General features: G+C 38.0%; 1 long non-coding RNA gene across 1 annotated transcript; it reads left to right on the top strand.

The window, feature by feature from the left end:
* The first annotated feature begins 230 nt into the window (after positions 1 to 230).
* Positions 231 to 8,512, top strand: LOC123332412. Its single transcript, XR_006549204.1, has 2 exons — positions 231 to 274; positions 8,347 to 8,512. It is a non-coding gene; the product is annotated as an uncharacterized LOC123332412 (long non-coding RNA).
* The last annotated feature ends 4,516 nt before the right edge of the window (positions 8,513 to 13,028 follow it).

The following is a 13,028-nucleotide window of genomic DNA, read 5'->3' as shown; positions in this document are numbered from 1 at the left end:
TTTTATCACTGGAAGGAATTTACAAGTGTAGTTAATCCGTCTCCTTTCTTTGAAGGTAAAGAAGCTGATGGCAGCTGGATTAGTGATGTGCCCATCTCCCTTTCTCTCAGATGTGTCCAGCTCTTCGTGATCCCATGGACTGTAGCCTGCCAGGCTACTCTGTCCATGCAATTCTCCAGGCAAGAATACAGAAGTGGGTTGCCATGACCTCCTCCAGGGGATCTTCCCAACCCAAGGATCGAACCTGCATCTCTGGCATCTCCTGTATTGGCAGGTGGGTGTTTTTTTTTTTTTTTTTTTAACTACTGGAACCACCTGGGAAGCCCTTGATCTACTGATGGTCACATAGTTAATGGTGAGACTGGGATCCTGGTATTCATTCTAGAATTTTAAAGCTGTCTTCTCTGGCACAGCTTTTAGGAAGGAAAGGGAGATCTTAGATGAGGCTAAGTCTTATCTTTCCCTCACTTCTTTGGTTTCTCAACAGTATTTTATGGCAATGAGGTTATAACTAAAGTCAGAAGCAAAGCACTACACATTCAACTACTGTCCTCATGAGCTGTAAAGACCTTGACTTGGTAGCATTTATTCATAGAAACTTGAGCAGAAAAAACACATCTCAGCAATGCTTCCTCAGAGAAAGCACATGCATATGTGGTTGGACTTCTGATATGTGTTGTCATACTGCTTCTCCATCTTACCGATTAGTTCCTGTGTGATTGATATGGAAAATCTGAGCAATTGACTACCACACAGCTATGAGCCATCATACAGGTGCATTTACTTTTTAATTACTCTTAAAAATGTTTTTAATAATTAGTAGCAATAACCACTAATTGGCATGTAAACCATTCTTGCATCAGCAGGCAAACTGTAGGTTTACGTCTGCACACCCACACCCAATCAACTGAAAATTGCTTCAATGCTTATCTTATAATTACTGTGCTTAATGCTGTTTGCATTGTTTGGAAGCTTTTGTAATTAATTGCCTTTTTTTTTTTTTTTTTTACCTCTGAACCTGTACACGGAAGACTAAAGATTAGTCCTTTACTCAGTAACATCTTATTTACATTGAATTGTTTAGACACACATAAGAGGGAAAATAATGGGTTTTGTTTTTACCTGCCAGATGTATTTCCTCTGTTTATACAATGGTTAGATAGATCCCATGTAGAATTTGGAACTGCTCTAGCTACCTTCTTGACTTTCTAGTTCTCCTCAGTGCTGTTGGACTTTGGCACAATTACATTTTCAGGCAGACTCTCAGACTCTGTATTCCTTTATCCCCTTCCCCATTATTGATTCTGCAAAGATTTATGGATAAAGGAAAATCATTTCTGAATGTCTCTATTGAAGTGAAGGCCAACATAGCTAAAGTTTCAGTTTGTTTCTTGGCAGTCAAAATTTTATATTATATATATATATATATATATATATATATATATCTGTGCCAGTCATTGTGCCTTTAATCTTGAAAGTGACAGTCACAGAGTACCACTTAAAAATATCATTTAATAAATTGAGATTATTGGTATGCTAAGCCAGTTTTAGAAATAAGTGATGAATCTGCCAGTGTTTTCATAGTAGTAAATGGCAAATAAAATTTTATGATGAGAGAGGCAAAAGATAAAACTTGACTTTATAATTGTCAGCCATTAGGTATTGGTTATGAACTGCTACTGGACGAAGACATGGGTAGGAACATTCCTTCTTTATTCAATCACTCGCTGAATAGTTACTGGGAATACAGTGTGCCAAGAAATGTGCTAGACAATTGGTATATGCAAAGAACAACAACGAAAACAGTTTGGTCTTGGGAATCGGAAAGAACCTTAGTCTGAAAATCTTGATTCCATAAACAAGTAACTGGGAGACTTTCAGAAATTATTTGATCTCTCAGAACTTCATTTGTGTCATCTAAAAAGTGGAGATGGTGACATTCTTGAAGGTTCATTTTGAAAATTAAAAGAAATCCCATATGTGAAACACTTTGCACTTTTCTGTATTTACCTTGTGTGTGTGCTATAATTTTAATTAGACTAAAGAATCCCCAGTCCAGTAAGAGTGAGATACACTATCACTCACAGTGTTCTTTGATTGCAAGCAACAGAAACAAATTTTGGCTGCTTAAGTAGGAGACAGAGTTATGGGAAAGCTCTTGGGACATTCACAGGACCAACTAGAAGCCTGGAGAATCAGGCTTAGAAAATAGGAGAACAAAAACTAGCACACGTGAGGATGTAAGTATCAGAACTTCTCAACAGCCTTGGAGGGCACTGCCGGGGACAAATACATTACAATTTTTTTGGTCCTTATTCTTTATCCTTCTCATCAAGATTCAACAACTGAGGAGAAGGAGGAAGAAAGAGAGAGAATAGATAGGAAGGGAGGAGAGAGAGGAGTTAATGGAATTTAGTCACATATCTATTCCTTAGAAGGAGAGGCCGGGGCACCTTGATTTATAGATGCACTTAGACATCCACAGCGGGGAAGAAGTAACCCCTCAGTGGAACTCTGGATGCCACCACAAAAAAGGGTGACTGGTGCTTAGTAGCCTGAAATCCACATAGAATATGTAACACAGGATCTGATTACAGCATAAGAAATAGGGTTGGCTTCACGAACATTTCATCTGTGCAATAACAAAGGTCCCATTTATAAATAAGGGACCCATATCTTCATTTTGCACTGGGCTGTGCAAATTTTGTAGTGTGTCTTGGTCATATGTTCTATGGTAGGGATCTACACACAGCTCTGTGGAAGCCCAAAAAGTTCCCAGAAAGAATTCCCAGAATTCCCAGAAGAATTCCCAGAAAGAATTCATTGGAAAGCCAGAGGAGTGTTCAAGGGGTGAAAAAGTATCAGATAGATTTTGAAGAGTGGAGAAAGGGAGGAGAGTATTCAGGTAATGAAAACTGAGAAGCAAAAGCCAATAGAATTTTCTATGATCAAGGATACTAAACACAATTCTGACACAGTTGTGACTAAAAGTGTTCTCTTCAAGAATGATAAAGCAAAGATATTATGACTATAGATGGGAGAAATATACTCTATTCTGTAGTACAAATCAGCAGAGGACACCTGGTGAGCTATGAAAAGGCTCCCACTAGAGCCGAATAAACCAGGGTGCTTCTACTCCACTAGAAACACATGGATTAAACATCATCTAGTTCTTGCTTGCAACTAGCCTCCTCCTGAAGTCGCTGGAAGCAAGCACTGTCCCCAGTGAACGCTCTTAGCTTTCTGGACACCAAACTCCTGTGTTAATGGCAGGGCTTTTGAGTGGGATGGCAGAGAGGAAAGCAGAGCAGTTCAGATTTGCTTTCTACAAATAATTCAATGCAGCTTTTTTTTCCAGTGTTTTCTGATATCAAAACTTTTCTCTTTTATCAAATATTTTTATAGTATTTCAGGATTCTAGCCTAGTACTTTTCCAAAGTATAAATTTTCAGAACATGCCCAACTCAGTGCTTATTCAGCCTTTGCTGGAATACCTTCAGCACCTTCCAGTTTGGGCTTCCCTCATATCTCATTCGGTAAAGAATCTGTCTCGGTGCTTTAGCCCTGGGACCGATTCCTGAGCTGGATGAAACCTTGGAGAAGGAAATGACAACCTACTCCAGAATTCTTGCCTGGAGAATCCCCATTGACAGAGAAGCCTGGCAGGCTACAGTCCTTGGAGTCACAAGAGTCGGACACGATTTAGTGACTAAACCACAACCATTCCAGTTTTGGATAGATGTAAATGTCAGAGTTTTTCCTCCTATTGAGCTAAATTTGACTTGCCTGTTACATTCACCAAGAAAAGTTTTGAAATCACCCAGATTAAGCCTCATTCATCTTCCGCAGGCAAATATCAAATTTATTTTCTAATTACAGTAAAAATTTTCTCTGTTTTTGAGGCTCATTCTAGTGGGAAAATGTCTATTAGGTTTTCTTTTAAAAAGCTTCTTTTAGCACTGTGAGAACTATGAACCATATTGTGGAGCCCAAGAAGTTCCTCCTATGGGCTGGATTGGATTGTTTTATGTTTCCAGGGTCATGCAGGCCTGCAAGTTTCTCCTGCAGATTCAGTTTGCCTTCTGAACTTCATCCTCTCTGTGGGAAACAATTTTCTCCATTCCCTCCATCATTTGTAATGGGCTAGGCTCTTATCCAGTTGAATCCATTGCATGGGACACAGAGCTGGTCACAAACATGCCTGTACCAGGAAGGACAGCCCAGACATTTGCCATCTGTATCTCAGCTTTCTCCAGTTCTGTTCTTGGGCTGCTTATCTAGGGACACACTCATAGGCACTATTTCCCAGTCCCCTGGAAAAGAAAGAACCGGTAGACTGCTCAACACTAGGTTTTTGAGGGATGTCTTCTTTTATAAGATTTTCCCTAAATTTGAGTAAGACTCTTTTTTTCAATGTGCTGGAGTAGTGTGCCTTCAGATGGGTGTGCTGAAACAAACCTACTCGGTAACTACAACAAGGTCATCTTCATGATGGCAATTTTGTTTTGTAGGGAAATCAAGTCAATGCTTATACGCTCTTTTCATAAACATAAACATTCATTGAGTAAAAAGGAATTAGAATTGTGCATTCTTGGATACTTGCCAGTGAGTCATATTGACAAAGGACTTCTTCTGCAACCAATGTCTTAACTCCTGAGTTAGTTGCTTGACAATTTGCCTCCTCTTAGCTCTAAAGATAAAACTGTCACGTGCTACTCCCTTACCCCTCAAATATCAGGTTAGGTAAACAAAAGAGATAACTCAGCTTTCTTGTCTTGATCTTCTCTTTCTCAATCCCTATACCATCACGTCCTTTGTATAATGTTTCCATGTGATTATTTGTTCTCTGACCAAGGTAGAAGTATACAATCTAATCACAAAGAGCTTGACTGGACTTGAGATGGTATTAGCAACATACAGATAAATAGAGAATGTAAGGTAGAAATAATTACAGAAACAGCAGCTATATTATTTATAGAGCACCTACTATGAGCCATGCCTTCTCATGGGGACAACATACACGTTTTCTTAAATTCAGGTAATGCTGTAAAGCAGGAATTGTTACTCATGTTTTGAGGATATGTAAACTTGGGCTCAAAAAATTTAAGTCACTCTCCCCAATTTGGGCTGCTCTTAAAGGGTGGTATGAGAGTTCAAAGCCATCTGCCCTAACTTTTGAACTTTATGATGCAAGTAAAGAAGTGAATAGAAAATTCTGGGCTTGTATCTTTTCAAATTATGGTTTTCTCTGGGTATATGCCCAGGAGTGGGATTGCTGGGTCATATGGTAGTTCTATTTTTAGGTTTTTAAGGAACCTCAATACTGTTCTCCATAGTGGCTACACCAACTTACATTCCCGTCAACAGTTTAGGAGGGTTCCCTTTTCTCCATGTACATCAATGCTCATTGGAGCACTATTTACTGTTAGCCAGGACATGGAAGCAACATAAATGTCCATCAACAGAGGAATGCATAAAGAAGATATGGTATGTATATACAGTGGAATATTACTCAGCCATAAAAATAACCAAATTGTGCAATTTGCAACAACATGGATGGATGTAGAAACTGTCATACTGAGTGAAGTACGTCAGACACAGAAAGACAAATGTAATATGATACCACTTATATGTGTAATCTAAAAAAAGGGAACAAATAAACTTATTTACAGAGCAGAAATAGAGTCACAGATGTAGGAAACAAAGTTTTGGTTACTACAAGGTAAGATGGGGGAGGGATAAACTGGGAAATTGGGATTGACATATACACACTAATAACTAATAAGAATATGTTCTATAGCACGGGGAACTCTACTCAATATCCTATAATGACCTTTATGGGAAAAGAATTAAAAAAAAGAGTGGCTATATGTATAACTGACTCATTTTGCTGTACCCCTGAAACTAACACACCATTGTAAATCAACTACTGAAAAAAATTGAAACAAAAAAAAAAAAAAAAAAAAAGGAAAATCCTAGGCTTGACACACCTAGCAGAAAGTACTCTAGACTTGGCTGAATGACTAGCTAGTATACTATTTTACGATGTCATAAGCTACATGTGCATGTATGTGAAAGTGAGAGCGTTAGTTGCTCAGTTGCGTCCAACTTTTTGTGACCCCATGGACTGTATCCTGTCAGGCTCTTCTCTATATGGGATTCTCCAGGCAAGAATAGTGGAGTGGGTTGCCATGCCCTTCTCCATGGTATCTTTCTGATCCAGGAATTGAACCTGGGTTTCCCGCATTGTAGGCAGTTTCTTTACTGTCTGAGTCACTGGGCAAGTCCATGTACATGTATACTTCACATTATTCCCAGCATAATCTGGAGTTCTTTTCACTAAATCTTGAGCTTTTAACACATTCTAATAGCGATCAAGATTTTGGTAACACATGTCTTGCATTACACCATCCTGATTAGATGAAAAGGATATTTATATGTAGAGCTATAATTGATATTAATAAAGAACCACAATTTGTTAATTTTGCTTAATACTGCTGGCATTGCCATTTATTTTCTTGAGGCAAAAATTAAAAGATATTAATATCAAAATATATTTTTGACATAAACTTTCTTTTTTAACTTTTTAAAATAGCAAACAATATTCATATTCTGAGTTAATCCAGCTTCAACTCCATTTACTATTTCAAAATTCACTCACAGTTTTAAATCACACTGAGCTTCCCTTTTCCTTTTATTTCAGTGGAGACATGTGCTTGATGGCACTGCTTTAATAAAATAAAATGTCAGTCCTCCAAGGTTGGCAGTACAGAAGGAATCAAAGCCTAGGGAGGGTGGCTAGACCGGGCAGCTAGGACTCTCTCCTCAATGAAGGAGTCACTTGTTTCTTGGGCAACTATGAAAGGGTTAGATTTGGTTACAATACTAATTGAACTAGAGGTTTTAATCCACCTGGTGACAGTGGTAGAGTAATAGTAACAGCCTTAATACAACTTGAAGGAGGTCTCTCAGATCCACATAAGCCAGAGATTCTCCCACTGCTACCAAATTTAGATCCCGGTTCGGTATCTTAAGAGGAGCTAGTGGGTTTTCTTATACAGCTTGCTAGTATGTAAGTAGTGCCGAGTAAATTTTCTTAGAAACAACCTAAAGTAAAAACTATGGGCAAGAGAAGGAAGTGTTAACTTGTACTTTTCTAAAATCTGGATGTTTTTCTTACTTTTCAAAGTCACTGGGAAATTCAAATCAGAACAAGATGTGAAATCACCATCCAAAGAGTAAAACATTCTTATTTTTAAAACTGGCGAATGGCAGATAGATGTATCTTATCATCTGAGTTAGTAGTCATAAATCCTAATAGCTGGTTGGGAAGCTTTTCTGACTTTACTTTTTAAAATTTATTGTATGGCACTTACTATTGGAGTTGGGTCCTGGCATGACTGCTAGGGGACTAGGGGCTCTAGTTAGAGGAAGACTGGATTTCAGCATTAGCTGTACTACTTCCTTATGAGGTGACCTGTACCTCGGTGTCCAATTTTCCATCTGAGACATGGAAGAAAAATGCCCTTAGAGGGTTTGGTGAAGAATCCACAAGTTAATATATGGAAGGCACTTAGAAAGCAGCATGGCTCAGAGTAAGTGCTCAGGACCTGTTAGGTATTATTATCATTAGACAGATAGAGTGTTAAATCTTTTCCACACTCATAGGTAGAAACTGTCAGTGCTGACATCTAGGGAAACCGTGTAGTACATGGGTGTTTTATCTTCCACACTGACTCCAGTTGAGAAGCACATTGTTTTACATAGTGTCCTCTGGTCAGAGGACAGGAGAGACTCTCCTGAAAAAGAAAATGCAACTTCAGCTCCCAAGAGAATCTCCTTATGCCTCTGTTTGGTTTTTTAAAATGTTAATTTAATTTTATGGAATGGTTTAAAATACTCCAGAGAGCCAGGAAGGCTGATGGTCCAGAGAAAAGAAGACATAGATCCCTGAAGACAAGTTTATGGTTTGTCTCATCCCTGGTCTTGATCTAGGTAACAATTATTCTCCAGAGAGATAGAAACTGAGAAGAAAGCCTCTAAAGGCAGCCTTAGACCATAGTGACCCTCAGCTATTCATGGTAGCCCCAGTATTTTATGCTGTGGCCCCTTAGATTTTGAGGCACTACATACAGAAGGTGAAATTCTCTCAGACACGATTTGGGAGAGCGGACAGTTTTGACACTTTTCAACCCCTCTGCCCTGAACTTCAGCTCCCCTGAATCACTTTTTTCTTTGTAGCATCATTAGATATCCCTAGTCAACTTGTGAATTATTGTAAAAGGCTTATGTTCTAACATGTAACTAGACTCATAAATTCTCTCTTAATTTCCCCTAATTTTACAGCTAAAGAAAACAGAAGATCGAGACAGGCTAAGTGAAGATCACAAAGCCAGTCAATGTGGAGCTGAATCTGAGACTGAGGACTTCAAATGCTTGGTTCAAAGAGCAAGCAGAGAGATAAAATAGTAGCATACTGGATTCATTAAATAGTAATGATGATGATGATGATGATGATAGCAAATACTTATTCAGTACTTATGTGCCAGGCACTGTTTCAAGCACTTTACATTATTAACCCATATCATCCTTATGAGACTATGAGGAAGGTATTACCATCATCTCCATTTCACAGATGGATAAACTGAAGCATGGTGAGGTTAATAAACTTGCTCAAGGTCCCAGCTATTAAATGAAAGTGTAAGGGTTTGAGTCCATATGATCCAGTTACCACGGAGTTCGGGCTTTCAAGCACAGAGCTATACTACTATACTACATCTAATTTAATTAGCTGTTTCTGCCCACATGCAGTTTAACTAATTCTGATTAATTTGTTTTTCTTAAAAAAATTATTAACTCTTCAGTCCACTTATTAGGAATCAAGAATTCATGAAAAGCCACAAATGCCCATTTTGTACCTTTTATGTCAGTTTATCTACATACAAAGAAAGCTCTTTTTCTGAATATACACACATATACATACACACTGCATTATGACATCCAGGGCATTTATCTAGGATACCTGGAAGTGAAATTCAGATTGTTAATATATTCTGGCCAGTTAAGTTAACAAAGCTGTCATGCATATGATATCCACTTCTAAAAAAATTAAAATAAACTTGACACTAAAACTGTACTCATAATTCAATTTCATTTAAATTCTGATTTGGAGGGCATGACAAGTTTTGTAGTGCCTCCAGCCTTCCCTATTAACAGTACTTTATATTCCAAAGAAGGAGATATATAAGAGGGGTAGACAATTAAGTCATCTTTAAATAATATTTTAGAAACTTTCTTTAAAAGTTATTTCATATGAATTTATCCTTGAGGTCCTCTGTTTTTGTTTGTCATTTCCTAATGTCAAAATGCAAAAAGTGAAAGCAAGTTTGAGTTATTTAAGCCTAATTGTCTGATGAATTCCTTGAAATGAGAGTTCCCTCTTTCATTAATCCTTACATATAGTACAATGGGATTTACAAAAAGGGAAGAGGTCTGGGCGTATTCTATCATCAATAAAAAACATCAACCTTAGAAATGATAGAATGCTTACATGATAAATGGACATTCCAAATAATAATGATGTCTAATCCACAGATTAAGAAGACAGTATCTGTACTTCATATCTGAATATACAATATTTTTCATGTGGAAATTTGTTGTCTTTCTCAAAATAACATCTAGAGGTTAGTAGGTATTATTCTATTTATTTTAATTTTGCTGCTCACATGTTCACAAACTAAATTCTCTCACTCTCCTTACCTTAAAATAAGAAGATCTGTGTAAAAAACATCTTCAAAAGACTACATCCTAAAATAAGGGACATACTCTCATTTTGCCGTAGAGTTTTTTCTTTTTTAAAGGAAATACTGAACATGGCCAGAAATAATTCTTTTCCTTGCAGGGGTACTAAGGCTGAAAACTGGCTACGTATTGAAGGCAGCAAACTTTCCCTAAGTCTTTAGGTCTTTATTTGGAATTTACCCTATAGCAAAATAAAAAAGGAATAATAGGGAACACACACACACACACACACTCAAAAAGGAAACCTCCACTGAGGACCCAGCCATCCGGCCCCTGAAGAGATATAATCTACGCGTAACAATGCTTAAATCAGCACGACATTTACAACACATATTAAGCGGTCTGTTATTTATTTCAAGACTTTAATTGGCACAATATATTAACAGCATTGTTGCAACAGTTTCACTTAGGGCTTTCTTTTTTTTTTCTCTCTAAAAAGAGAAAAAGAGCCAGAGAGAAAAGGGGAGAGCTAGAGAAACAATCACCCAGAATTACGCTATAACCCGTTACGTTATTCCTTTAGCCTAAATGAACTGTTAGAGTTGAAGAAAAGAGAAAAAAAAAGGAAACTAGTTTCAGAAACTATATTTTAAACTTGATTCCATTTTATTAAGCCCAGACTAGTGTTTTTTTTTTTTTTTCTTGCCATTACTGCTATAACCTATTATAAGAATTTTTTTCCCAGGGACAAAAACACCACCAACTTTCTCTCCCTGAGAGCTTCTTATTGTTCATTTTTGTTGCTATTTGGAGAAAAAGCTCATTAAAATATTATGAAGCACAGAGTGTAATGATGTGCCAGCCTCCGCCAATGAGGAACATCTGTAGTGCAGTGTATGTATATTTATATTCCAGTCAACTCGAGTGCAGACTCTCGCTCTCACCCCTTCTCTGCTTGCCTCTGTGCTACAATTCTTTGTCCCGACTACAGAGCCCGGCAAACATGTGAAGCGCACAGGCTACAGTGCGCTCATTGTCAGTCTCTGGGGCTCTGAGTGCCAAATGTTATTATTTCATCATTAGCCCGGAGCTCACGCCAGGGTAAACTGTGCTCTGCTAAACGCCTCCAAACCTTCGTTCTTTTTATTCTCCCGGTTATTTTTAAATTGTATCTTTTCCCTCCTTTCAGTTCTCTGGCACAAGAAGGATTTGCAAAGTGCATCCAACACGCACCCAGTTCCCAAATCCATGCTTCTCTCTCTTCTTTACGTTATTCCACTTGCTTTCAAACCAAAGAACCTTGGGCATAATGAAAACATTGAGAGCTTGCCTATACCACAAATATTTGTGGAAAGCACACGGTGCCATTTTGCCGGACTACTCTTATTTGTTAAACTGAGTTAAGTGTAACGCGATTCCAAAAACTGCCTTTAGAATGAAAGACAAGGCTTGTAAAGCCAGGGAGATAATTACCGCAATCTGGGTTACAGAAAATGCAAAACAAAGGAGCACAATCCCATTTTGTGTGTGTGTGTCTGTGTGCCGTGTGGTCTTTTTATTTTATTTTGTTTTGTGTTTTTTCTCTTTGTTAATGTACCCAAACATGTAAATATTCCATGGCATGTGTTGTACGGAGATAAAAATCAACCTGGAATCCTGCACGGACAGAAAAAAACGCATCCTCTGTAGTGGACAGTGGCATGTTTGTGGTGGGAATATCTTTTCAGAAGGGACAGCTTGCTTTCTGTTTTTTCTCCCTCCATCTAGCAAACACCCACCCAAGTGTGGCAGTTATCACCCATTGGCAAGATTCTGACACCCACCTACCTTCCTTTGAAGCTATCAATCTCTCTTTGCATAAGGATATAAAAGTTGATTTGAAAAAAACTTGTGTTCTAAAATCTTTCCTATGAATCCATAAAAATACTGGAGAATCCTCCACTCCCTCCTCCCCATGGTATTTTATGGGGATTATTATGCTATCAGCCTTCCTATTGTTGGGACTGTTGTCCTTTGGGATGGTTTTGCAGACTGGACTATTCTCAGCTTTCCTTTCTTTGTCTGCCAATTGTTTCTAGATCTAAACCACTTTCGGAGACAATTATTTCCATACGTGTATGTGTATGTAAATATTAATAATCATTGCATATGTGTATACTTACGTGTGCATAAATAAACACCATCCCACATGTATTTCCCATTTTTAAAGAGCTAGTTCTTACTCCATAAAAAGATTTGTGTTCCCCAAAGCAGGCTGTTAATGTTCTTTATTACAGAGAAAGAGCAAACCTTCCACGTCTCCTTGTTTCATGTTTAGAAGGAGTGAACCTTGCAAGTCTGAGCTAAGCTTCTTGGTATGTTTTAGCCGAGTCTGGATTTTGGGCTGTAGATTTTGAAATGCATATCACCCAGTTTTCTCAAAAACAGTCACTGCAGTTTCGTCTTTAAATTTCATCTGGACTGTCTCTAACAGTCCGGCTGACCCCATCATTTCCTCGTCTTATTACTAACATGCTTCCCCCCATGTGCACAACAGGATATTTTTCAGAGGAAAAGGCAAAAATATATGAGGGGTTTCTTTCCTTCCAGATGTAGACATTTTGTCGCCCTCTTAGCAATAAGTAGACATAGAAAATGAACTTGAGTTTAGAAGAGACAAAATACAGGACGTCACTAAGGTGCATGTAAGGATAAACCCATGAAGCCCTCGAAGCAGAATTTGGCAGCAGAAACGTCCTATTGAGCCAAAAAGCCAGCCAGGGCATAGAAGCTTGTTATTACGACTTGCTCCGTGAGTAAGACCCACAGGGAGACTGTGAAGGCTGCTTAGTGTGAAGCCTGTTTAGAATAGTTGAGGGGTGGGGAGTGTGCAGTGAGCCTAATCAGGCTGTTTGCAACCATCTTAAAATCTTACAAAAAAAAAAAAAGCAAAATAACAGTTTTATGAAAAAAATTCCTAAATAAGGTCATGGATCCCATTTTGAAATCTATTCCATTAAGGACAGGTAGTTCCAAATATGGAAACATTTAAACTACCTATTAGAAAATGGATGAGAAGTGATGCATTTGAAAGAAAGTAGTAACAAATGCTCAAGATTAGAAAGGCGTGCCAGGCCAGACATAGATGAACCACTTTGAAGCTTTGGTGAAGAAAGCCTCATAGGCAAGTCATATTCTCTGGATTATGTAAAGCATTATTGGCTCTTTCCCTCTATCACTTTCATTTTTATTGGAAGTGATTGGAATTTTGGAAGTTTATTGGAATTTTAACATGATTGAATTGTTTT

Source organism: Bubalus bubalis, chromosome 3 (genome assembly GCF_019923935.1).
Source record: "Bubalus bubalis isolate 160015118507 breed Murrah chromosome 3, NDDB_SH_1, whole genome shotgun sequence".
NCBI classification, from domain to species: Eukaryota; Metazoa; Chordata; class Mammalia; order Artiodactyla; family Bovidae; genus Bubalus; species Bubalus bubalis.
Note: the sequence above shows the minus strand (reverse complement) of the source record. Positions and strands in the feature narration are given on the sequence as shown.